The sequence below is a fragment of the Eriocheir sinensis genome, chromosome 41 (genome assembly GCF_024679095.1).
Source record: "Eriocheir sinensis breed Jianghai 21 chromosome 41, ASM2467909v1, whole genome shotgun sequence".
Lineage (NCBI taxonomy): Eukaryota > Metazoa > Arthropoda > Malacostraca > Decapoda > Varunidae > Eriocheir > Eriocheir sinensis.
The window spans coordinates 13,001,344-13,026,096 of NC_066549.1; the positions used below are offsets into that span (position 1 = coordinate 13,001,344).

At 43.5% G+C, this 24,753-nt stretch overlaps 1 protein-coding gene and 1 long non-coding RNA gene across 3 annotated transcripts in view; one reads left to right on the forward strand and one right to left on the reverse strand.

Annotated features, from left to right (window-relative positions):
• LOC127009667 (guanylate cyclase 32E-like) overlaps positions 1 to 24,753 on the forward strand; it is a 318,091-nt gene that overhangs the window by 23,236 nt on the left and 270,102 nt on the right. The gene's annotated exons all lie outside the window — the stretch shown is intronic.
• LOC127009669 (uncharacterized) lies at positions 1,532 to 22,968 on the reverse strand. Its single transcript, XR_007762132.1, has 3 exons — positions 22,884 to 22,968; positions 22,586 to 22,744; positions 1,532 to 1,607 (listed from the first exon to the last, which is right to left on the reverse strand). It is a non-coding gene; the product is annotated as an uncharacterized LOC127009669 (long non-coding RNA).

The window sequence follows — 24,753 nt, forward strand, 5'->3', positions numbered from 1 at the left end:
CCGCCCTTCCCCATCATAATCACCGCTGTCATCCCCTCTGCAATCAGTGTCAGACAACTCCTACAGCCAGTCTTGCTCTACCTCCTCGAATGCTTTCATATGCCACCCCTCGTTTGCGTGAGAGCCTGTCAGTCACCCCGAACGCCCTCTTCCACCCTCTTCCACCCGGCACAATTTCACCAATCACCGTCATATAACTCCTACCTACCACCCCTTTCTTCCTCCTCAACTGCTATGCCATCTGCTCCCCCCCGCCCTTCTACCCTCCTACCCCTTTCGCCTCTTCTACCGCCTCGAATGCCATGCCAGCAGCTCCTAACGCACTCTGCAGCCCTAATCACCACCGAAAAACTTCCTGTAATCACTGCCCTAAAACTCACTCACTGCACTGGTTACCTCTCCAGAGAGAGAATGATGGATTGACCAAGAAGAAAAGCCTCATCCATCGTTACAGATTGCAGGATCATAAAACTTATCGAGACAGCAATAACGCGTCGGTAATGGCGTCTGTGTCCTGTGATTATAAGGAAGGTGCAATTGGCACTTGATTTTAGAATGCAACAGAAAATAAGTCATGCAAATTTTTCTGATGATGGAAAAGGTATTTATTCTATCCTCCCACGATAAGATGTTAAAACAAAGGGTTTTTGTTTATGCTGTTTATGGTTATGCATCTTCATCTTGGTAACATGGAAACATGGAAATGCAAGCTACAGAAAGCCTATTAGCTGCTTACGAGGTTGCCCGCTTTGGTGATTTAATCTGCTCGACAGCCACTTGGGGCCTAGGGAGCAGATGACAGCACCTCGGTATTCACTTTACTCCTGACGCAACGAAATGACGGTCGATTCGATTTTTGGAGGAGTTGATGGTATTTGCATTTACTACTTCTGTGGGAAGATTGTTTCAGTGGCGGATGACTCGGTTTGAAAAGAAACTCCTTCAAATGGCTGTGCTACATCAACTCACCCGGGCATCTGATTTTGAAATGATACAGAAAATATGCCTTTGATAATTTTCTAAACATCCTTCCGAGCTAGTGATGGGAAAGGTATTTATTCCCACTTCCACGATGATGTAAATGAAATGTTGTTGTTTATGGTTATGTCATTTCCTCTCGTTTGCGTGAGGGCCAACCATTCCAGTCGTCCTGACCCGCTCGGACCAAACCGTCCACACAAAGCTTACTACTATGTCTCCTACTAACGCTGCTGCACTGCCTCCTCCAACGCCACGCTACTACCTGCTTCCGTGAGAGCCTGCAATCCTAACCAGCGCCCTTTTTCACCCTGATCACCGCCTTCCAAAGACTGCTTCCTATAAATTTACCTCCCTCCCATTGCTGCCATACCCCTTTCAATGCTGTACCGTGAGAGCCTGCCACCATAGCCACCATTATTCTCCGCCCTTATGACATTTTACATATTCGAGCTTGTCAGATTAACACAACTCGAGGAAGAATGCTGTTAGCCAAAATTCTACGCAGGTCACAATAAACAACCATTATAAAACAGCAACACGATTTGACCTACCTTTAGCCTGACTGATGCCGACGTTCCTCTTGTTGATGTTGCTGATGATGGGTATGATGAGTTTTTCCTGAAGCCCTGGATGAAAGAAGAAAACGAATAAATAAATAAATGACATCAGAAATACGTGTGATGAAAAACTTATGTGGAACGCAGAATGGTATGCAAGGAAGATATTAGTGGAACAAAATATGTGTAAGGACTTGGGGTAAAGATCAATAAAGAAAAATATTAGTGAAATGCCAAATAAGATGTAAAGAAAGTATGAGTGAAGCAAAAAATGTGTATAAGGTTGAAGTAAAACTTATATTATGTAAAAGTGTTTTGTTTCTCGCCAGGATGGTAAAAAGATAAGTGAATGTGAAAAACCGAGCATGTCGTGACCTCATTTTCTTGCCTTGATAAGAAGGAAGGAAGAAGTAAAGGGAAAATACTTGGAGCCGCGTGAGGCGCCGGAAAGTCCCACGTCGACTCAACGAATTATGCAAATAGCTGAAAATTCAATTACTTTTTTTTGGGGGGGGGGCAACTCAGGGGAGAAAAAAACATTGAAAAAAACATAAACGAGCAAATGTAGTTCTAGAATAAACGTTGTCAATTTAGGCCCAAAAAGCGTCCAGTTCGTCCGAGGGAGGAATTACATACGAGGGGAGGCTGTTCAGCAGTGCAATTAGAAGCCACTGTACTGGTCCGGAACGTAGCACACTTATAATGGTATTTTTCCGCGAGTAAATCAAGTAGCAGGCAACGTTAATCTGGTAGCAGCGACGGGCCAAATTTGTGGCTTTACCGTGTACCAGCAACGGGCCGAATTTTTGCCATGATGTAAACACAAAAAAACAGATGATGCAATAACTGATCACAAATGCGTTGATATATATTATGAAATGGTTTGCGTGACTGATGATTTTTTTCTCATCTTTCTCGCTTAGAGGGGCCTTTAAGAAACATGATCCCCGTAGCTACCGGGTTAAACTTATGAACGGCACGCCACCATATTCAATTCACATTTAAAAGGTGAAGAAGGAAAAAAAAATCTACTTTCGACACTAAATAACACGTAAATACCGTTCAAATTATCAGATCGTACTAAATTTACCTAAGCTAACAATGCTACAAAACTTCCTACCTCTTATGTATTTACTGTTCCACAAGCACCCTTCACTCATCTTACCTCTGCAATCAAGTCTTACCAAACCGATCCACCTGACCTTGCATATGTTCGCCAGTCCAAAGGAGCCTTCAAGAGAGAGGCTTCCTAAAGGGACTATTACACTGAGCAAATTTTCCGTGGATCTTCAGTCAAACCACGATTTCCGCTAGCGTGGTTCTCATTTGTTTCTTGTTACTGCTGATGATGATGATGGTGAATAATACCGTCGTCCTTCGGTGAAATCTACCGTAGCTTTGGAAGATCGTGGACACGTCAGAAAACCACGGAAATATGAGAACCACGCCAGCGGAAATCGTGGTTTGACTGAAGATCCACGGAAAATTTGCCCAGTGTAATAGCCCCTTAAACTTCATCACGACAGAAAATATATCGGTTCTAATGCCTCGCTGAGTTATTTGGGTTGTAAGAATGTCCGAGGCATTAAGGGATTCAGTAAGTGCTTTACCGCAGAAACTTCGGCGTTGGAGGCAGGATTTCGGTCCCTAAGCAGATACCTCACCTAACAGAGCTATTTACAAATAACAGTTAGTCGTGTGTTTATTTATATACATCAAACAGAGAAAGAGAGAAAGTGTTTGAAAATTTAAAGTCTAATTAATATGTTTGATTTATTATCATTATTTACATTATCATTGTTTATTATTTACTCGTCCGCTGCGATTGTCAGGGATTTGGCTTTCCCTGGTAGCCTGGTAACATATAGTCCCAGGTCTTTCTGTGCCTCTGTGGTGGATAGTGGAGTGTTTCCCATGTGGTATTGGTATGCTGGATATCCCCTCCCAAGATGGATGACTTTACATTTTCCTTCATTGAATTGTAGCAGCCACTTTTTGTTCCATTCCTGTAGCTTGGTGATGTCTTCTTGTAGGAAATTCGCAGTCAAGGGGTTAATGCTGTTATTTTCATTATCATTAGTATTTTTTAGGTGCTATCTAGAGCGCCGGTAGGCTGTCTTGAGGGCCCTCTTAGGCGACCCCCAGGCCGTTAGTGAAGCAGGCGAATTTTATTTATAGTGGTTGCCGTGGTAAATGACTCCCTTGGCCCAACCTGCCCCCACCGATGTTCCACTTTTTTTTTTTTTTTTTACAGCAGGAGACAGCACAAGGGCACAAAAAAGGAAACAACAATAAAAAAAGCCCGATACTCCACTTAAACGAGGTTGATAAAGTTAGGGTATATATATGATTTGCGCAGCATGTGGGTAATCATCCGCCACTCGGCAATGGTTGAAAAATCAGCGTATTTCGGAGGGACTCGAGCCTAGGTTCACGGGTTCACCACGCCCACACGCAGACCACTCGGCCACCGCCTCTTGTGCATTGCCATCATTATCAACATTAATTCCAGTATTATCATCATCATCATCACCATCACCATCATCACCACTTCTATCATCACCACGACTATCACCACCACCACCATCACCACCACCACCACCACCATCACTATCATCATCACCACTACTATCATCACCACGACTATCACCACCACCACCATCACCATCACCACCACCACCACCACCATCACTATCATCATCACCACTTCTATCATCACCACGACTATCACCACCACCATCACCATCACCACCCCCATCACTATCATCACCACTACTATCATCACCACGACTATCACCACCACCACCATCACCATCACCACCACCACCACCACCATCACTATCATCACCACTACTATCATCACCACGACTATCACCACCACCATCACCATCACCACCACCACCACCACCATCACTATCATCATCACCACTTCTATCATCACCACGACTATCACCACCACCACCACCATCACCATCACCACCCCATCACTATCATCACCACTACTATCATCACCACGACTATCACCACCACCACCATCACCATCACCACCACCACCACCACCATCACCACCATCATCACCACCATCACCACCATCACCACCACCACCACCATCATCACCACCATCACCACCACCATCATCATCATCACCACCACCACCATCACCACCACCATCACCACCACCACCACCACCATCACTATCATCATCACCACTTCTATCATCACCACGACTATCACCACCACCACCACCATCACCGCCACCGTCATTACCGCCGTCATAAGCTAATTAGCAGAGTAGATCATTACTTTTTTCTCCCCTGAACCTTCTTCGTTCTCTCTTTGATCTCGTTTTCTCGTTCGCCTTTTCATCTTTTCCCTCTTCTGTGTTTTTTACGCGCCCTTTGTATTCGAAGTTTTCTACTTTTTTACCTTTCCACAGCTTTTTTTTATTTAATATTTCAAACTTAATTAATTACAGTCTTTCTTATATAGTTAGGACACATTAATTACTGGTTTCCTGTTTTCACATTTTTCCCTTTCTATAAGTTGACCTTAAAATTAAAGATAGTCATTTATTTTACAGTTGGTTGCTTTTACTTTCATTTTTTCTTTAAGCAGTTTATAAAAGTGTTCGCTACAAAAATGATCTTCATCATTTAATTTATTTTTCCAAAGCTTCTCCTTCCTACATCCTTGATTTCGTTATTCCATTTCCTATTTCAAAACTTACTCGCATTACTTCTCTTTTCTTTACTATTTAATCGCCTTCATTACTTGTTCCCCGTTTTTCAGTCTGAGTTTTCTTCACATTACTCTTCTTCTCACGATGATATCCTACTCCTTTTACTTTTTTCGGACAAGTCAATTTACTTGGATAATTTTTTACTATAATTTATTTTTGCATCATCACCTTTTTTTTAATTAATATATTGTCTTGAAAAAACGGTCGACATTATTTGATTTTCTATGCCTCATTCCTGCATTTTTTTTTTTCAATATTTTCTTTCTCCCGATAGTCCTAAACATAACCACAGATTCTTATTTTCAAATTAATTTCTATATATATTTTTCCTCGTCATATCCTCGTTCGAAAGATTTACTCAGTCATACGTTTTATTCCTCTTTGATTTCATTTTCGTTTTCAAATTCTACGAAGTTCAATAGCTCAACCATTTCCACTTAATTCTTTTTTAAATCCCTTTCCCCTTTGGCTTGAATTTACCCCCAACAACATATCTCTTTTTTTTCATTATTTTCTCTGACATTCTCTCATACAGTTCATTTTCTACATAACTCCAGCCATACCATTGTGCAGTTTTCTTTACTTTATAATGTTTAATCATATTCTCATGCAAATAATTATCTCATATTTTGCGTGCTCTTTCCTTTGCTTTAATTCATTTTTATTATTTCAAGGTTCTACGAATTTTATTTACTCAGACATTGCCACTTCATATCGCACTTCAAAGACCTCTCCCGTTTGGCAAACAACACTTGCTATTATATTTCATTTCCAGCACATCCGTTCAGTCTGTCGGGCAGCCTCATCTAACTCCTAGTAGTGATGAGTTTATTAATCCACCGTCATTGCTAAACAAATTCTACGAAGTTCAATAGCTCATCCCTTTCCACTTAATTCTTTTTAAATCCCTTTCCCCTTTGGCTTGAATTTCTCCCCAACATATCTCTTTTTTTTATTATTTTCTCTGACATTCTCTCATAGAGTTCATTTTCTAAATAACTCCTCCCATACCATTGTGCAGTTCTTACATTTTTTCCTTTATCTGACACATTACTTTTTTTCTTTTATTTCCTGTCTTTACTGTTCCTTTTCTGCTCTTAAATATTCTGCAATGTTACTTTCCATAATCAAATCTGCCTACACCGTTCTCTCTTTTATTCTTCATCTGACTCATTTTTCATATTTTTAACATTTTACCGTTAAATTCTTACGCTTTTCTTATACATCTCTCTCTCTCTCTCTCTCTCTCTCTCTCTCTCTCTCTCTCTCTCTCTCTCTCTCTCTCTCTCTCTCTCTCTCTCTCTCTCTCTCTCTCTCTCTCTCTCTCTCTCTCTCTCTCTCTCTCTCTCTCTCTCTCTCTCTCTCTCTCTCTCTCTCTCTCTCCTGACTAATTCATTCCTCTTCTCATTAATTACAATGTTTCAGCTTCCTCAAACTTTCCGCTTCAAGAGTATTTTCTTTCTATTCCCATAAAGCTACGGTAATTGATTGATCCTAAAGACCCTGCTCCTCCTCCTGCCCCGTCTGCTGCTAATGACGAAGTTCCTATTAATATTTCTGCTAGTTTTTTATATATTTTATTTTATAATCTTGAATACTGATGTTGCTGCTAGTCCTTCTTTTTCTTTTTTTTTTCTTTTTCTTCTTCTTCTTCTTCTTCTTCTTCTTCTTCTTCTTCTTCTTCTTCTTCTTCTTCTTCTTCTTCTTCTCCTCCTCCTCCTCCATTTTTTCATATTTCAAATCTTAAAGGTGAGTTTGATGAAGGGGAGAAAATGCAGATTGTGCCTTCAATAAGTAACGAGAGAGAGAGAGAGAGAGAGAGGAAAATACCGTTGTAACATAGACAGACTACGAGAAGTATGGATTAAAAAAAAAAAACAGACGAGGGTTGCAGTTAATCTGATGCAAATCAAGAACGAAAAGTACACCTGGGCAGGTCATCGCACCCGTGGAACTCATAACAGAGGGACAACCAACGTATAAGAATGAACGTGAATGAGATACCAGAAGTCAGGGCAGAGAGAGGATCAGGAGGGGAGATGTAACGTTTGTGATTAGGAATGCGTGTGTGTGTCCGAGCATACGAGCTTAAGACTTTTAGGAGGAATAGTTTCTTGGCAGATGGACATCCAACGTAGCACAGTGAACACTCTTGAGATGATAAAAGTCAGGGGAGAGAGAGGATCAGGTGGGGAGATACGACGTTTGTATGAGATTAGCAATGCGTGTGTGTGCGTGCGAACATACGAGTTTAAGACAAGAATTTTTGAAGGAATACTTTCTTCACCAAAAAAAACTGTACCTCTTGTAAAATGGGTTTAATTAGAAGCACGGGCTTATTTTTCCTTCACCCAAAGTTGATAGTCAGAAGATCTATTAGTAGTAGTAAAATTTAAAGTTATTCTCCAGCAGGCTTGAAAACTCCCGACGCCGGGTTGAAATTCTATAATATTACGGAGGGCTTAGGGGATAATGACTTCCTGCTCTTTTTGAATAGGAAATGAGAGAAAAAAAATTAAAAACGATCACCACCACCTTAGAAATTCAAACCGCTGAACACCCTATCAACTTGTGCTAATATAAAAAGAAGTAATTCATATTTTCGTTGCAATTAAGTGATGAAATTTTTTGAAGAGATAATGGCCTAGACAAAGGAAACAAAGGGAGGGAATGGGAAGACAATGGCGAGGTATGGAGAGAGGGGTGAGAGGCAGAGAGAGAGGGAGGTAGAGTGGGCGGGAAGGAGGGAGGGAGAGCATGGTGGAGGAAGGCTTTCAAACTCCATCAATTAATTGTTTGAAATTCTCTCTCTATTCAATGTTACTCCTCCTCTTCCTCTCCCTTTCTCTCATCTATGGTGCCCTCCTCCTCCTCCTCCTCCTCCTCCTCCTCCTCCTCCTCCTATTCTCTCGATTGTTACAAGTGATAACAAACGAACCATTCAAAGAGAAGGCATTTAATTAACTCTCTCTCTCTCTCTCTCTCTCTCTCTCTCTCTCTCTCTCTCTCTCTCTCTCTCTCTCTCTCTCTCTCTCTCTCTCTCTCTCTCTCTCTCTCTCTCTCTCTCTCTCTCTCTCTCTCTCTCTCTCTCTCTCTCTCAAAATGAAAAAGAGCCCTAGATTATGTATACCGTTCACGCTCGTGTCACACTGAATAAAACTAAGGCAACACTCTAACCACATAGGAACTTGAGGTACCTGTGGGTCTCTCTCTCTCTCTCTCTCTCTCTCTCTCTCTCTCTCTCTCTCTCTCTCTCTCTCTCTCTCTCTCTCTCTCTCTCTCTCTCTCTCTCTCTCTCTCTCTCTCTCTCTCTCCTCTCTCTCTCTCTCTCTCTCTCTCTCTCTCTCTCTCTCTCTCTCTCCTCTCTCTCTCTCATTCATCCCACTTCAGTCACCATTTCTTATTTTTCTTCCTTCAGTTTTCTTTTTTTCTTTCTTTCTTTTCCCTTTCCTATCTGTCTTTCTTTATCTATCAACTTGTCCGTCTTCATAAATACACGTTCATCTAATTTCAACCCATTATTTTCTTTCCTCTTCTCATTCCATTGCTATTCTCTTCCCTTCTCCCTTTCCCTCCTCTTATTCTCCGTCTTCCTGTCTCTCTTTATCTATCAATTTATCCATCTTCCTAAATACACGTTCATCAAATCACCACTCATCCTTTTCTTTCCCTTTCTCATTCTGTTCCTATTCTCCTCCATTCCCCTTTCTCTCCTCTAACTCTCCGCCTTCCTGTCTCTCTTTATCTATCCATTTATCCATCTTCCTAAATACACGTTCATCAAATCACCACTCACCCTTTTCTTTCCCTTCCTCATTCTGTTCCTATTCTCTTCCCTTCTTCCTTTCCCTCTTATTCTCCACCTTCCTGTCTATCTTTATCCATCCATTTATCTATCTTCCTAAATACACGTTCATCAAATTACCACTCATCCTTTTCTTTCCCTTCCTCATTTCGTTGCTCTCTCCTGTTGCCTTCTGCTTTTCCTCCCTCTCATCCCACTCATCCCTGTCTGTCTTTTTTCATTTATCCTTTAACCTCTCCTTCTTTATCATACACGTTCATCAAGTTTCAAACCACAATTATCTTTTCCTTTCCCATTCTGTCGCTCTCCCCTCTCTTCCATTCCCCTTTTGTCCCGTCCAATCCCGCCCACCCTCCTCCCCAATACCCTCTCGGCTATCCCTCTGTAATCATGTACCTTTTTTTTTTCACCTGGCTGTCCTTGTTTTCGTTAATTAAAGGTCCGGGATGGGTACCTGGGCCCGGCGTCATTACATCATATAGCTTCTCATTATGCACGAAAAAATGGGGAATGGTCTTGTACTATATATGTTTTCTTCCAGGGTACAAAATATAGGGAGAAAAAGGTAGAGTTACAAGTATTATCGTCAACAGCGTTATCAGAGTTCGTATATATAAATTTTGATGATGGTGCTCTCTCTCTCTCTCTCTCTCTCTCTCTCTCTCTCTCTCTCTCTCTCTCTCTCTCTCTCTCTCTCTCTCTCTCTCTCTCTCTCTCTCTCTCTCTCTCTATCTCTCTCTCTCTCTCTCTCTCTCTCTCTCTCTCTCTCTCTCTCTCTCTCTCTCTCTCTCTCTCTCTCTCTCTCTCTCTCTCTCTCATTTGTTTTGAAGCTCCTCCGTTTCCCCTTTAAACGAAGATAAAAGGTTTGGAATTGAAAACATTAAAACCACATCCATCAATAATTTGTCTGTCTGTCTGTCTGTCTGTTAACTCTCTCTCATACACACACACACACACACACACACACACACACACACACACACACACACACACACACACACACACACACCAATTCCAAACACTTGATTACTCAAGCGGAGAAACAAAAAAAAGACACACAAAAGAGGGAAATGAGGTCTTTCTTTTTCCTTCCTTGTGGTTTCATTCGGTTTTGAGGAAAGAAGAAAGGAGGAAAAAAGAGAAAGAGAAGACATCGGAAGAAAGACTGCAGCTCACATTATTGTCTGTCTGTCTGTTTTTCTGTCTGTCGGTCGCTCGGTTGGTCGGTCGGTCGGTCGCTCGGTTGGTTGGTCGGTCGGTCTGTCGGTCGGTCACTCGGTTGGTCGGTCGGTCTGTCGGTCGGTCGGTCTGTCGGTCGGTCGGTCGGTTGGTTGGACAGTCTCTCTCTCTCTCTCTCTCTCTCTCTCTCTCTCTCTCTCTCTCTCTCTCTCTCTCTCTCTCTCTCTCTCTCTCTCTCTCTCTCTCTCTCTCTCTCTCTCTCTCTCTCTCTCTCTCTCTCTCTCTCTCTCTCTCTCTCTCTCTCTTCTCCATCCATAAACCTCATCTCTCCCCCTTTTCATATACACCTTTCCTCGCCTCACAAAATCCAGCCCCTTTCCTTTCTACTTTACAACCTACTCCCCCCTCTCTCCCACACACGTTCCTCCCTATACCTTACACAATGCAGTTCTCTTCACTTCCCTATTCATCTCTTCTTTCTCCTCTTTCTCCCTCATATACCTCACCATGACATACATATTCCAGACTCTTTTCTTACTTTCTTTCTATTCATTCCTTCTCTCCCTCCTCTGTTTCTTTGCTATACCTAAAATACCATATATATTCCAGCCCTTTTTACTTATCTTCTTCATTCATACCTTTTCTCTCCCTCCTCTGTTTCTTTGCTATACCTAAAATACCATATATATTCCAGCCCTTTTTACTTATCTTCTTCATTCATACCTTTTCTCTCTCTCCTCTGTTTCTCCCTCATATACCTTACCATACCAAACATTCTAGACCCTTTTCTTCTCTTCCTTCCGTTCATTCCTGCTCTCCCTCTTCTTTTTCCCTCATATACTTTACCACACCATACATATTTCACACCCTTCTTCTTCTCTTCTTTCTCTCCCTCTTCTTTCTCCCTGGTTTAACTAAAAAACCATGGTGCTTTTTCCCCCTCTTCCTCAACTTCACTTAATCCTCTCCCAGTCCAACACGTCACGCAATCCACACACATTCACCCTTAATACCCCTCCCTAACATGTTCTGCTTTATTACCTCTGCGTTCGGTGCCTCTCCTTCTCCTCCTACTTCTCTTCCTCCTCCTCCTTCACATAAGAACACATAGGTTACAAGATACAGGTCATCCTACACGTGACTGCTCTTGAGATACTGTTATTCATCATGTTTTTGTTTTGTTTTTCAGTCAAATTATCAACTTAACTCTCTCTCTCTCTCTCTCTCTCTCTCTCTCTCTCTCTCTCTCTCTCTCTCTCTCTCTCTCTCTCTCTCTCTCTCTCTCTCTCTCTCTCTCTCTCTCTCTCTCTCTCTCTCTCTCACACAAACTTATCAAAAGCACACGTATTTCATCTCACTCACACGCTCCTATTACCTCTATAAATATAACCCAATAGAGGAAAGAATTTAAGGGTCTGTCCCTATAGACGCGAGGATGTAAAAGACAGCTCAGCCTCCGCATGAACGCTCCTTTGATCCTATTATTCGGCATTTGTCTTCCCATCCGTTTCATCAGTGTTACCAGATTATCGTACTCAGCACACTATTTTTTCCGGTGTCTGACCTAAAACTATCGCACAAAAAAAATCTATTATTAACGGTTTTTACAATAACTTTAATAGAATATCGTTGTCTGTGTGGGTATGACAGTTTTGGGTCTGAATTGCAATGTTCTGAGCACGAATATTTGGTAACGATGCCCTTCATCAATATATGTCACCTCCATTTGAAGCTCGATCCACTAATCTACATTATCATCACCGTATAGTTCCTGACAAATCCCACCATCACCATTATCATTTTTACTGCTTTTCAAATCGCTGCACTAATATTTGAATACATGTATATAAGCCACATAACTGTACCATTAAAAAACATGTGAGTTAAAATTGGGAGGCAGGCAACATCAAGAGAGGAAGTTAAGTGAAATGCGGGAAACGATGGAAGACGGAAATGGAACCAAAACAGTAAAGTGGTGAGGTAGTAGTTTCTGTACACTCCGCTAGAGACCTCCAGCCTCAGCCTAATCGGTGAGAATCAAATTAAAAGGAGGAAAAAGACGAAGTAACGCATAGTCGAGTGGAAGATTGCTAAATGAGGTGAGCTTTTTCTTCTTCCGATCCACTGAGAACCCGATCAAGTGATAACATAAAATTCACGAGCCTCCTTCCCATAATTGCTTCTCCCGTCCCTTGCTTGTGATAAAACCTCCTCCTCCTCTTATTTTTTATATTATTATCCTCCTTATCCTCCCCCTCCTCCTCCTTTTCCTCCACCTCCTCCTATTGGTTAAGTTCTCCGGAGCAAGCCATTTCCAATAAAGCAGACGGCCTCATTATAAACTAAGAGGCTTCCTGTTGCATTTTTCCTCCATTCTTTCACCAATGAGACGTTGTTCCCTCGCTCCCCTTCCGCCTTTGTTTTGTTTTGTTTTCATTCCCCCTCAGATATTACGTAATATTTTCACTCCTCCTCCTCCTCCTCCTCCTCCTATTACTACTATGACCTTTTCTCTTCCTTCCTTCCATTTCCTCTTCCATTACTTTCCGCTTTACACACAACTCCCAATCTGTCTCTCTTCTGTGGCTGTTGCCTCTCTCTCTCTCCCCAAGCTTTAATTTAATTTACGTGTATAGTGATTTTGTGGCTTATGTTCACGTGTTTAAGTAGAAGTGAGCCGTTTAGATAAGTGGTGGAAATGATGATGGTGGTGGTGAGATATATTGGGATTTATGTATTGTAGGTATTGTAGTGATAGCGTTGATGATGATGATGGTGATAAGGAGGAGGAGGAAGTGAATAGGGAGGAAGGAGGAGAAGACGAGGAAGGACAACAACAACAATGCCTGTGAACCGAAAAAATCAAGTTGATGAGTTGTCTTTTAGAACACGCGTGGAAAAGAGAAAAAAAAAGGATAGAGAGAATAAATGAAAAATGAAAAGAAATTAAATAACGAAAGAGAAAAAGACGGAAGGAAAAAATACTAGAGAGAAAGATTCCTCCCTTATTACCTTCCCTCCTCTTCCTCCCCCTCTCCTTCCCTCCTCTCCCTCCCTCCCTCTACATCTCTTCCTCCCCCTTTCCCTTCTCCCTCCCTCCTCAACCTCCTTCCTTGCCTCTCTCCTTCCCACCTCTCTCTCCCTGACTACCTCTCTTTCCCTCCTCTCCCTTCCTCCGTGTCTACTCTTTCTACACTCTCTCTCTCTCTCTCTCTCTCTCTCTCTCTCTCTCTCTCTCTCTCTCTCTCTCTCTCTCTCTCTCTCTCTCTCTCTCTCTCTCTCTCTCTCTCTCTCTCTCTCTTCCTCCTCCCTCCCTCTCTCCCTACGGTCTTACCTTCTCTGTTAATTCATATTTTTCTCTTCCTTTTCGATTCTTCATTTCCTTGACATCCAAATAATTACAAGACAAGGCAACAAGGAATGAAATTAATGACCCTTGAGATGATGATGATGATGATGAGGAGGAGGAGGAGGAGGAGGAGGAGAAAGGTAAGAAGGATACGCTATAATTAGGTATGAAGAGAAAGAAATACATGAGAAAAAAGAGAAAGAAAAAGAAAGACAGAAATAAATAAAGGAAGAAAGAAGGAAGGAAAGATAAAGAGAGAAAGCAAGAAAAAAAGGAGCTTATTAAAAGAGAAAAAGAAAAAGCGAACAAGAGAGAGAGAGAAAAAGCTGTTATGTAGCGCCTTTCACCATGTTTCTTGAAAGCATACTCTTGGGAACTCTCTCTCTCTCTCTCTCTCTCTCTCTCTCTCTCTCTCTCTCTCTCTCTCTCTCTCTCTCTCTCTCATTACTTTTTCTTTTCCATCTCATTTCACTTTCACTTTCAGCTAAAACTTAAACTTTTATTTTCCTCCTCCTCCTCCTCCTCCTCCTCCTAGTTCTTTCTGGTATCGTCGGAAATTGCTGCACTTTGGCCCGTCCCAGGGGTGTGGATTGTTTTGGTACGACGCTTGCACGAGTATTACCCGAATGTCGGACGGAAGCTGCACAATCATAACGATGCCTGCCAGACAGCTGCCTGGTATCCGAACGATTGACGGCGATCAATCTTGAGATTTGAATTTAACGTTTTTCAAGCGACGATTCCTGCCCGACAAGTGCCCGGCAACAAAACGACAATAAAGAACACTGCCCGATTGCTGAACGAATGCTGCTCGATTACTGGACGAATGTAGAACGACTCCTGACAGGACATGTGCCGCGCCCTTTCCCTCACTCGCTAATCCGAGAACTGGATGCGGCCTTGACATTTGTGCTGTTGTCCTAACCCCAAAACACACACACACACACACACACACACACACACAAACTCACACTCACACTCACACTCTCACTCTCACACTCACACACACACACACACACTGACACTCATTCACATGTGTCAACTCATTCCCCGAGTCCATTGCCCTGTAAATCCTGGGTCTCATGCCTCTCCTCCGTGAGCTCATTGTGTTCCTCCACCTGCCTTCACCATGTGTCTGGCTCTCTGTAGCGAAGCTGTCAGGTGATTGGGCCATGATGTTAGGTGGTTGTGCAAGTGCAGCACACAGGGGCGTCAGATGGGTTGTCAGGAGCATAGGGTGGCCGGCAGGGCGACATGGAGAACCAGGACGTCAAGTAGGGTTACAGGACTTCGAGGGGAAGCGAGCTTGCTTGAGGTTTTTGTAGCCGACAGGCTGCAAAGTTGCCAGACCACTCATATATACACCCACATATCGAGCAGCTATCGTACAGTTGCTGTGCAGCAGTCGGGCAGCTGTCGGGGAGCTGTTGTAACGATCAAAATTTGAAATTCGTGACCGATAACTAAACGAGTGCTGCCTGACATATCATGAAAGCTGCACGAATGCTGCACCATAGCTGAACGATGACTGCGAGTGCTGCACGATGCCTACAGCACTCCCGCCCGATCTTTGACAAGGTCATGGGCCACGCCGATGGCTGCACGAAAAATAAGCGTAGCGCTAATTTTCGTGTTCCTTGCCGACTCATTGTCCAGCAGTCGTTGTGCACGGATTTCCCCAGCTATAGCTAGACAATGTGCTACGAATATGAACCGGAATGCTGCCCGAATGGCAGTCGGGCAGCTGTCGCGTTCAAGATCGTGTATGTGTGAACGCCCCTTTATTCCGTTTCCTTCTTCTGTCTGACACTCTTATTATTATTATTCATCTAATCCTCTTCAACGCTTCCTTCTATCCTCCTCCTCCTTCTCCTCCACCTCCACCTCCTCCTCCTCCTACTCCACCTCCACCTCCTCCTCCTCCTCCTCCTCCTCCACCTCCTCCTCCACCTCCTCCTCCTCTCCTCCTCCTACTCCTCCTCCACATTCATCTCACATAAGAGTAACTTCCTCCTCGTGCTGCTCTTCCTCACCCGCTCCCCTCTACTTCCTTCTTATTTTTTACCTCCTCCTCCTCCTCCTCCACTTCCCTCAAGAAAAGAATGGCATCCTACTGTCCCTCCTTTTCCTCCCCTCCTCCTATCCCTCCTCTTACTCCTCCTCCTCTTCCTCTTCCTCCTCCTCCTCCTTCTCTTCCCTCTCGTCCTCCTGCCATTGTATCGTGACCACCACCGCTGTCACACACACACACACACACACACACACACACACACACACGCACACGCACCTCTCATATCTCTCTCTCTCTCTCTCTCTCTCTCTCTCTCTCTCTCTCTCTCTCTCTCTCTCTCTCTCTCTCTCTCTCTCTCTCTCTCTCTCTCTCTCTCTCTCTCTCTCTCTCTCTCTCTCTCTCTCTCTCTCTCTCTCTCTCTCTCTCTCTCTCCCTTCTCTCCTCCTCCTCCTCCTCCTCCTCCTCCTCGTCCCCCTCAGCCTTCTCCTCTTCCTCCTCTTATTTTACTTCCTCAAACTCTCCCAATTTTTCCTATTTCTTCTCCTCGTTCCCCAACTCGAGTCTTTTTTTTTATCTTCCTCTTCCTCTTTTTCCTCTCAATCCTTATCATACTTTTTTATCTTCCTCCTCCTCTTTCTCCTCCCCTCCCCCTCCTTCTCCCCCTCCTTCTCCTCCTCCTTCTCCTACTCCTACTACCATTACTACTACAGCTACTACTACTACTACTACCTACTACTACTACTGCTACTACTACTACTACTACTACTACTACTACCACTACTACTTCTACTTTTCTCCTTCCTGCTCCTCCTCTCCTCCTCCTCTTCTTCCTTCTACACTTCTTTTTCCTCTCCATCCTCCTTCTTGAGCCACGAGACAATTTTATCATGTGATATTAATGATTTTTCTTACCGCACTTGAAACTTTCGTACTCCAAAACACACACACACACACACACACACACACACACACACACACACAGTAGAAAGACGGCGTGGAATCAAGCAGACAGACAGACAGACAGACAGACGCATATATACAGACATTCTAACAGACACACACACAGCCACAGACAGACATGCAGACCGTCACACAGACCTGCAGACAGAGCTAGCCGGACAGACACAGACATACAGACAAACACACAGACATACACAACCAACCAATAGGATACGTTTTTTATTTTTTTTATTCTCGAACAAAATACAATAAAAAGGAATCAAAAAGGCGCTTTGAAACTTTATAGAAAGGCCTGATAGCAAAATAAGGTTTCTTCTTTTGTACTCTCTCTCTCTCTCTCTCTCTCTCTCTCTCTCTCTCTCTCTCTCTCTCTCTCTCTCTCTCTCTCTCTCTCTCTCTCTCTCTCTCTCTCTCTCTCTCTCTCTCTCTCTCTCTCTCTCTCTCCTTTTCCTTTTCCTTTTCCTTTTCCTTTTCCTTTTCCTTTTCCTTTTCCTTCCCCCTCTCTCTCGTCCAAACAAAACACCTGTGCACGTTTAAAAAGCGTATCGTCCAGCTTCCGGTACGACATTTTTTTTCTAGTCAGGTACGTTAACATTTCAACATGAAGTTACGATGTTGTAATGTTGATGGTCACGTACGATAGTTGGGCACGTACGATGGTGTTCCCAAATTCACGTCGTACGATCGTTAATTTTGTTTAGTTTTCCCGAGAGAGAGAGAGAGAGAGAGAGAGAGAGAGAGAGAGAGAGAGAGATGGGAGGAAAGATAAGAGGGAGGAAAGAAAGGGATGATGTGGGCATAGATGTGCGGATGGTGCAAGGAAGGGAAGAAGGGTATTGAGGGAAAAGGAAGGAAGGAAGGAAGAAAGGAAGGAAGGAAGGAAGGAAGGAAGGAAGGAAGAAAGGAAGGAAGGAAGGAAGGAAGGAAGGAAGGAAGGAAGGAAGGAACGATGGAAGGAAGGAAGGAAGGAAGGAAGGAAGGAAGGAAGGAAGGAAGGAAGGAAGGAAGGAAGGAAGGAAGGAAGGAAGGAACGATGGAAGGAAGGAAGGAATTAAGGAAGGAAGGAACGATGGAAGGAAGGAAGGAGTTAAGGAAGGAAGGAACGATGGAAGGAAGGAAGGAAGGAAGGAAGGAATTAAGGAAGGAAGGAAGGAAGGAAGGAATTAAGGAAGGAAGGAAGGAAGGAACGATGGAAGGAAGGAAGGAAGGATGGAATGAAGGAAGGAGTTAAGGAAGGAAGGAACGATGGAAGGAAGGAAGGAAGGAAGGAATTAAGGAAGGAAGGAAGGAAGGAAGGAAGGAAGGAAGGAAGGAAGGAAGGAAGGAAGGAAGGAAGGAACGATGGAAGGAAGGAGGGAAGGAAGGAAGGAAGGAAGGAATTAAAGAAGGAAGGAAGGAAGGAAGAAAGGAATTAAGGAAGGAAGGAAGGAATTAAGGAAGGAAGAAAGGAAAGAAGGAAGGAAGGAAGGAAGGAAGGAAGGAAGGAAGGAATGAGGGAAGGAAGGAAGGAAGGAAAGGAGGGAAGGAAGGAAGGAACGATGGAAGGAAGGAAGGAGGGAAGGAAAGAAGGAAGTAAGGAAGGAAGGAATTAAGGAAGGAAGGAAACATGGAAATGCAGGCAACAGAAAGCCTATTGGCTCATTACGAGGTCGCCCGCTTGGGTGATTTAATCTGCTCGACCGCCACTTGGGGCTTGGTGAGCAAATGAAAGCACCTCGATATTGAGGAGCAGATGGAAGCCGAAGGAAGGTAGGAAGGAGGGAAGGAAAGAAGGAAGGAAGGAAGGAAGGAAGGGTATTGAAGGAAAAGGAGGAAATAGGAAGAAGGAAGGAAAGAAGAGTACCGAAGGAAAAAGAAGAAAAGAAGGAAGGAGGGAGGGAGGAAGGAAGGAATTAAGGAAGGAAGGAAGGAGGGAACGAAGGAAGGAAGGGTACTGAAGGAAAAGGAAGGAATAGGAAGGAGGACGGAAGGAAGGAGGGAAGGAAGGAAGGAAAGAAGGGTACTGAAGGAAAAAGAAGAAAAGAAGGAAGGAGGGAGGGAGGGAGGAAGGAGGGAAGGAAAGAAGGAAGGAAGGAAGGGTATTGAAGGAAGAGGAAGGAATAGCAAGGATAAAAGAAGGAAGGAAAGGAGTGTACTGAAGGAAAAAGAAGAAAAGAAGGAAGGAGGTAGGGAGGGAAGGAGGGAAGGAAGGAAGGAAAGAATAGCGGAATAAAGGAAGGAAGGAGGGAAAGAAACGGAAGGGAAGAAGGAAGGAAGAAAGGAAGCAAGGAAGAACAGAAGGAAGGAAAGAAAGAAGGATAGAAGAAAGAAAAAAGGAAGGAGGAAAAAAAAGGGAAAGCAGATACGTGACATAAAAGAGGGAGAGACAAAAAATATTGTTACTGAGAAAGACACTACAAAATACATTAATTAGAACACCACCAAAGCAGAGGGAAGAAAACAAGTTGAATATGAAGGAGGCAAGGCCGGAACAACATGAAAGGGAAAGCTGAGAACACGGTAATCAAGAATGCTGGAGTGAAAGGAATGCTATGAGGGAGGAAAAAAAATATAACAAAAATGGACAGAAAAGAAAGGCGTTACAAAGATACAGACAGACCACCAGACATATATAAAGAACAAGAAACGGGGAAACCTAAATGATTAGCAGGGATTAAAAATGGATAAGGAAAAGGACAAAATGGAGAAGGGAGAGGGAAACCAGGGCAAATATATAGACAGGGAAATATAAAAAGGGGAAATAAAACATAGGGAGAGAAACTAAAGAAAGATTGGATGGATTAATGTAGGCCACAAGGGCGTCGAAAGAGGGAGAAGGAAAGAGGATAAGTAGGTAGAGAAGGAGGAAGGGAAGGGAGGGGAAGGGAAAAGGGATTAGGAAGGGGACATCAAAAGACGGGAGGACACTTAGAGAAATGAGAGAGTATAAGTTTTTAAGAGTGTGAAGTAGAGATTTACAGAGCTAACGATTAAAAGAGAGAGAGAGAGAGAGAGAGAGAGAGAGAGAGAGAGAGAGAATGAAAAATGTCATAAGCCGTATGTGTGAAGTTTTAAGACGGTCTGAGGAGGTACTTGTGTACTGCGTCTGTTTCATTAAGATAGGGAAGGGCTATAATTCACCTACTTACACCCACGACCGACACCCGGCACCCATTCACTGCTGGGGGGACAGGAAGTGGAACCCATGACCTCTCCGTTGTTGGTACAGCGCCAGACTACTGTGTGTAATTCACCACGGCCTGATCACGTGTTGGACTCGTAATCGCCAGCAGGTACCCTCCCAACATGAGCAAGTGCTCTTTATCGTCGATCTCTGGGTACTGCCAGGACCTCACACACCACACACCCCATCCCCCTTGCTCAATGGGGGACGGTAACCACTCCTCGTCAGCGGAAAGAATCCGGCCTGAGCGGGCTCGAACCGCCGCCCTGTCAGACCGTGAAGCCCGGCAGCGCGGTGCTCTAACCAGTTGCGCCACGTGTGTGTGTGTGTGTGTGTGTGTGTGTGTGTGTGTGTGTGTGTGTGTGTTAAATAGTTGCCTGGCTGGTGTATGCGTCAAAACTCTGCAAACACTTAACATAATTGCGTTGCGCTTGCACCTGAAATCTATTCATGACTTGTTGTGCAACATAAAAGATGAGCAGAACCAGCTTGTGTGTGTGTGTGTGTGTGTGTGTGTGTGTGTGTGTGTGTGTGTGTGTGTGTGTGTGTGTGTGTGTGTGTGTGTGTGTGTGTGTGTGTGTGTGTGTGTGTGTGCGTTCAAAAATTTATTCTCTTGGTTCGTATCACCCAGAGATAAGCAATGCAAACCAAATAATGAGAGAATGGGAGAAGGAACATCTAAAAGAGATATGATATAGAGGTAAATTGAGATCGTAAGAAAAGAGAAAAAGTGCAAAGGAAGCGAAAATAGAGAGGAAAGGGAAGGGGCGATAAAGAATGTGACGAAAGCTTTTTATTTTTTTTCATTACTACAAACATTAGAAACTTCAAAATGTCAGACGCGAGGAAGCGAGCAAAGATGAAAGGCAAATTTAATGGTTAACATGAAGCAGTTCCAAGCTTAATTATTTCCTTTGATATGTTGTCTTGTTTACTGACTTTTATTCACTTATTTTTGCGTCTGCGTCTCTCTCTCTCTCTCTCTTCTTTTTCATAATTCTTTTCCTGCCCTATAATCTCCCTTTTTCCACTTCTCGCTCTCGCCACTCTTCCCCCTTTCCTGTCATTTAATCTTTCTCTACCCTCTCCACTCTCCTTTTTCTCCTCCATAATCCCTTTTTTTCCAACTTAGCTTCCACCTCGCATTCTTTTTTTACTCCATCACCACCTCCCTTTACCGCTTCCCTCTTCTCCATCTCCAATTCCCATCCCCTCACCACCAATATACCTGTCCCAAGGGAATCGACACCCACTTACCTGGCCGAATATACCTTTCAACAACGCCATGACTGGTTCCCATTTTCACCTGCCCTTTGATAGCCTTTCCCCTTGCGTGTGTCGAGGTGAAGACTGCTCCCCCTCCCCAAACCTACACGCAGAACCTCCCATATTTTCCTAACGTGTTCCAGTAAGATTTTGTTTAGAGAGAAAGAAAGAAAAAAAAGAAAGAAAAAGAAAGAAGGAAAGGGAAAGAAAAGAAAGAGAGAAAGAAAGTAAGAGAAAGAAGGAATGAAAGAGAAAGATAGATAGATAAAAGCAAACTGGACAGCACAAGATATATAAAGTGAAGAAAATACTCAAAACATGCTATGTCTATGCAAGGGGCTTAGTAAGTTGCAAAAAATAGGAGTTTCAATTAACGATGTTCCAAGGCGGCTGTGTCCTCTATCGAATTAATGTACAGCGTTAAAGGTTATTATTACAACCGCGCCGAGCAACTCATTGACTACCTAACTACGTAATTAATTTTGGCCTTATCTCCACAACGCTATAATTAATGCCGAGGATATCAAATCATTGACTACATACTCAATGAAATGTGACGCAAAGACGAAACTCCGCGTCACACACGTCACGAGCACGTTGTCGTAGTAGCGGCGTGAACAACAACGCCTGTCTGTGTGGCGGCGGACAGAAGGTCGGGTTTTACGGTGCCACTGACGTCTGGAATTCATTATGATGGAGAAAATCTAGGAAGCACCTATGCAACAGTAACGACGCAACGGTATTTAATTGTTCCGGGAAGCGAGGCGTCAAGCTGGTGTGCGCAGGACGCCAAGGTACCACTCGTCACAACGTCATGACTAACACACAGTAGACTAGACCAGTGGTTCCAAAAGTGATTAGTGGAAAAATATGGGGGGTGGGTGAGAAAAAAGGGGGTGGGTGGGAGTGGCAGTGTGGCAATAGGAGCATTTTTTTTTAATCTGAATGACAAAATCTGACACAAACACTGAAGTTAAGCTAAAGGAACACGGATGCCTGACAGGTAATCAGTTTGAAGCATAGCAAATATCGAGAAAGAGGTGTGCGTTTGCATGTAGGTGTGTGAAGGGGGCGCCGGGAACTCCCCTGGGAGCCAAGGACTAGACTCATGATTAAAGTTCAAAAGAAGCAAAACCTCTGAAGTACACACACTTAGGGCCGTGCTCAAAGCTCTCCTTACGAAGAGATGTTGGCTATATATGCATCCTCTGCTGTCCTCTGCTGCCTCTAAACTCTCGCCTTCGTTGAAATCCACATCTTCCACTGCCAATTACTTTACGTAGATCGTTTTGTTCCATATTATTAATAAGAAAGAAAATTTATATGTTGGATATATCTATTGACCCGTAAAAATGGTTCATAGAGAGCTTGCAGGGAACATAGGTTAACATACTTTTATTATTAGAACGTATCACCAATGAATGGCCTAGAGAGGAAGCTTGAGGTACGGGTGTGACTCTTCCGGAAAGGCGACGATACTGCTCTGAGGATGCGGCGTTACTGAACGTCACGCTGTACTCTCCGTCATGTCAGGGAGGCAGTGGAAAGCTGCCAACACAGGACAAAATTACTAACCGGTATTTCAAGGAGCGGAGGAGAAGCAAAGACCGTCTGAAGCTCCACATGCAGACCTTGAATGCGAGCGAGAAACGATGATGTTTTGCATGTTTTGGAGTCACCGTCTGCGTTGTTGATTCTGATGCTCCTCCATACCACCAGCTTCCATAACACCAGCTGAAAATAAAACAATAAGACAAGATAGAAAAACAGGTATAACAACAGAAATGCAACCAACAAACAAGCCAATTACATCACTCAGTTACGCTAAACTTGCGAAGCTAATTTTACACGCATTACAAATTAAGATACTTACGAATATGAAGTAGAAAGGGAGACGGCGAAGAGGCTTGATCCATCCATAGCCATTAGTCAGTATAAAGAGGTGGAGAGGCAAGGCCGTGTCACTGTACAGATCAAGGGAGGAAGCTGAGCGAGTTGCTTGAGAGAGGAAGGGAGGTGGGAGGAGGGGGTGGGTGCGTGGCGGGGGTGATTTCCGAGCTGCCACTTCTTCACTCAACATATTCTCGTACTTACACACTTGCCTTTACTCGTAACTCTATTTTCGGGTCACTTTTTGGAACACAGATTGCAAAAAATGTTATAAAAAAGCAACGTTCTACCATGGTAATTTTGGGTGTGTGTAATGACGCGACAAATAGCTCACGGCACAGGTGGTTCGAAACACTATCTCGAAACTATTAATGACTCCGAGACTGTTCTGCTCGAGTTGTTAGAAGCAGGATCAGTGACGACTCACCCCGACGCGAAGTGACCCGAGGCGCAGCAAGAAACAGACAGACTTAGGAAGGGAAAGGGAGAGAGAAGGAGAAATGGAAATAGGAAAGGATAAAGTGAAGGGGAGCGGAAAGAAGGTCGTGAACCAGAGGAAAAGATGTGATGAGAGTCGGATCTTACCTGTCCAATCTCTCTCTCTCTCTCTCTCTCTCTCTCTCTCTCTCTCTCTCTCTCTCTCTCTCTCTCTCTCTCTCATCACGGGTTGTTCAGCTTTTTTACATCAGAGAATGCAGTCAAGGGCAAACAAAAGCGGGAGAGGCCGCAAAACTGCTGCAACGAAAAAGAAAGGATGCGAGAGAATTCCAAAAGATGATTTAAAAAAGGTTCGAGAGGTGTCTTGATACTGCCCTCTTGAAAGAGTTCGTCATATTAAAGTGGAAATACAGACGACGAAAGACACTTCCAGAGTTTAAAAACGAAAGGGATGAAAATACGAAGATGCTGATTAACCCTTGCATAAGGAATGAGAAAAGCATAGCTTGGCATGTCTTGTGATGCGGGGCAGTGAATAGATATGACGAAAAATTATAATTTCAGATGTAGAAGACTTTCGGTAAGAGGAGGGTAGCTGATGAGACAAGAGCCTTGGACTCTACTCTTGTTTAAAAGGCATGCATCTCCTACTGGCCGTCAGGTGTGGAGGGCGCCATGGCCAGAAGTTTAAAAGGGCTGTGTGTGTGGAGCACCCTCCCCACCACCACCACTCATGAGATGTATACTCCATACGAGGGCAGACAAGGCCTTTGTTTATGAACAGCATCCGGGAGGGAGAAAAGAACTGATGCAGACGATACAGAATGCCTAACCTCGAGGAAGCTGATTTAGCAAGAGAGGAGATATAAAGTTACCAGTTAATATTTTGAGTTAAGGATAGGCCAGCAGATACGGTAATGGCTTTACGGATGTGGAAAAATCCAAATTGTTTATGGTGGATGACACGTCTCGAACAAGAAGTAATGACACAAAACTGAAGTGTAAACAAATAATTTCGGAATGCACCATTTTTTTTTTTTTTTTTACCTTTTCCACTGCTGGTGACCAAGGCAACGCCCACGTAACTCATGACTGGGGGCAAGTTCATCGATCCTGCCGAGAGGGGCTTGGAATGGAAAGGGTACCTACGTGGAGGCTTGCGCGGGGGAACTGTCGGGAGTGGAGTGAAGTGAGTGATTTTTTTTTTTTTTTACAACAAAGGAGGCAGCTCAAGGGCACACACAAAAAAATAAAACAATAATAAAAAAAAGTCCGCTACTCGCTGCTCCTACAAAAAAAAATCAAAAGAGGCGGCCGCTTGGCGTATGCTCCACATTAGTTAGTTAATTGTTGCGCGAGAAAAGAATAAACACCCGCCTCCAGTGATCCAATACAACACGACTGATTAATTTCAA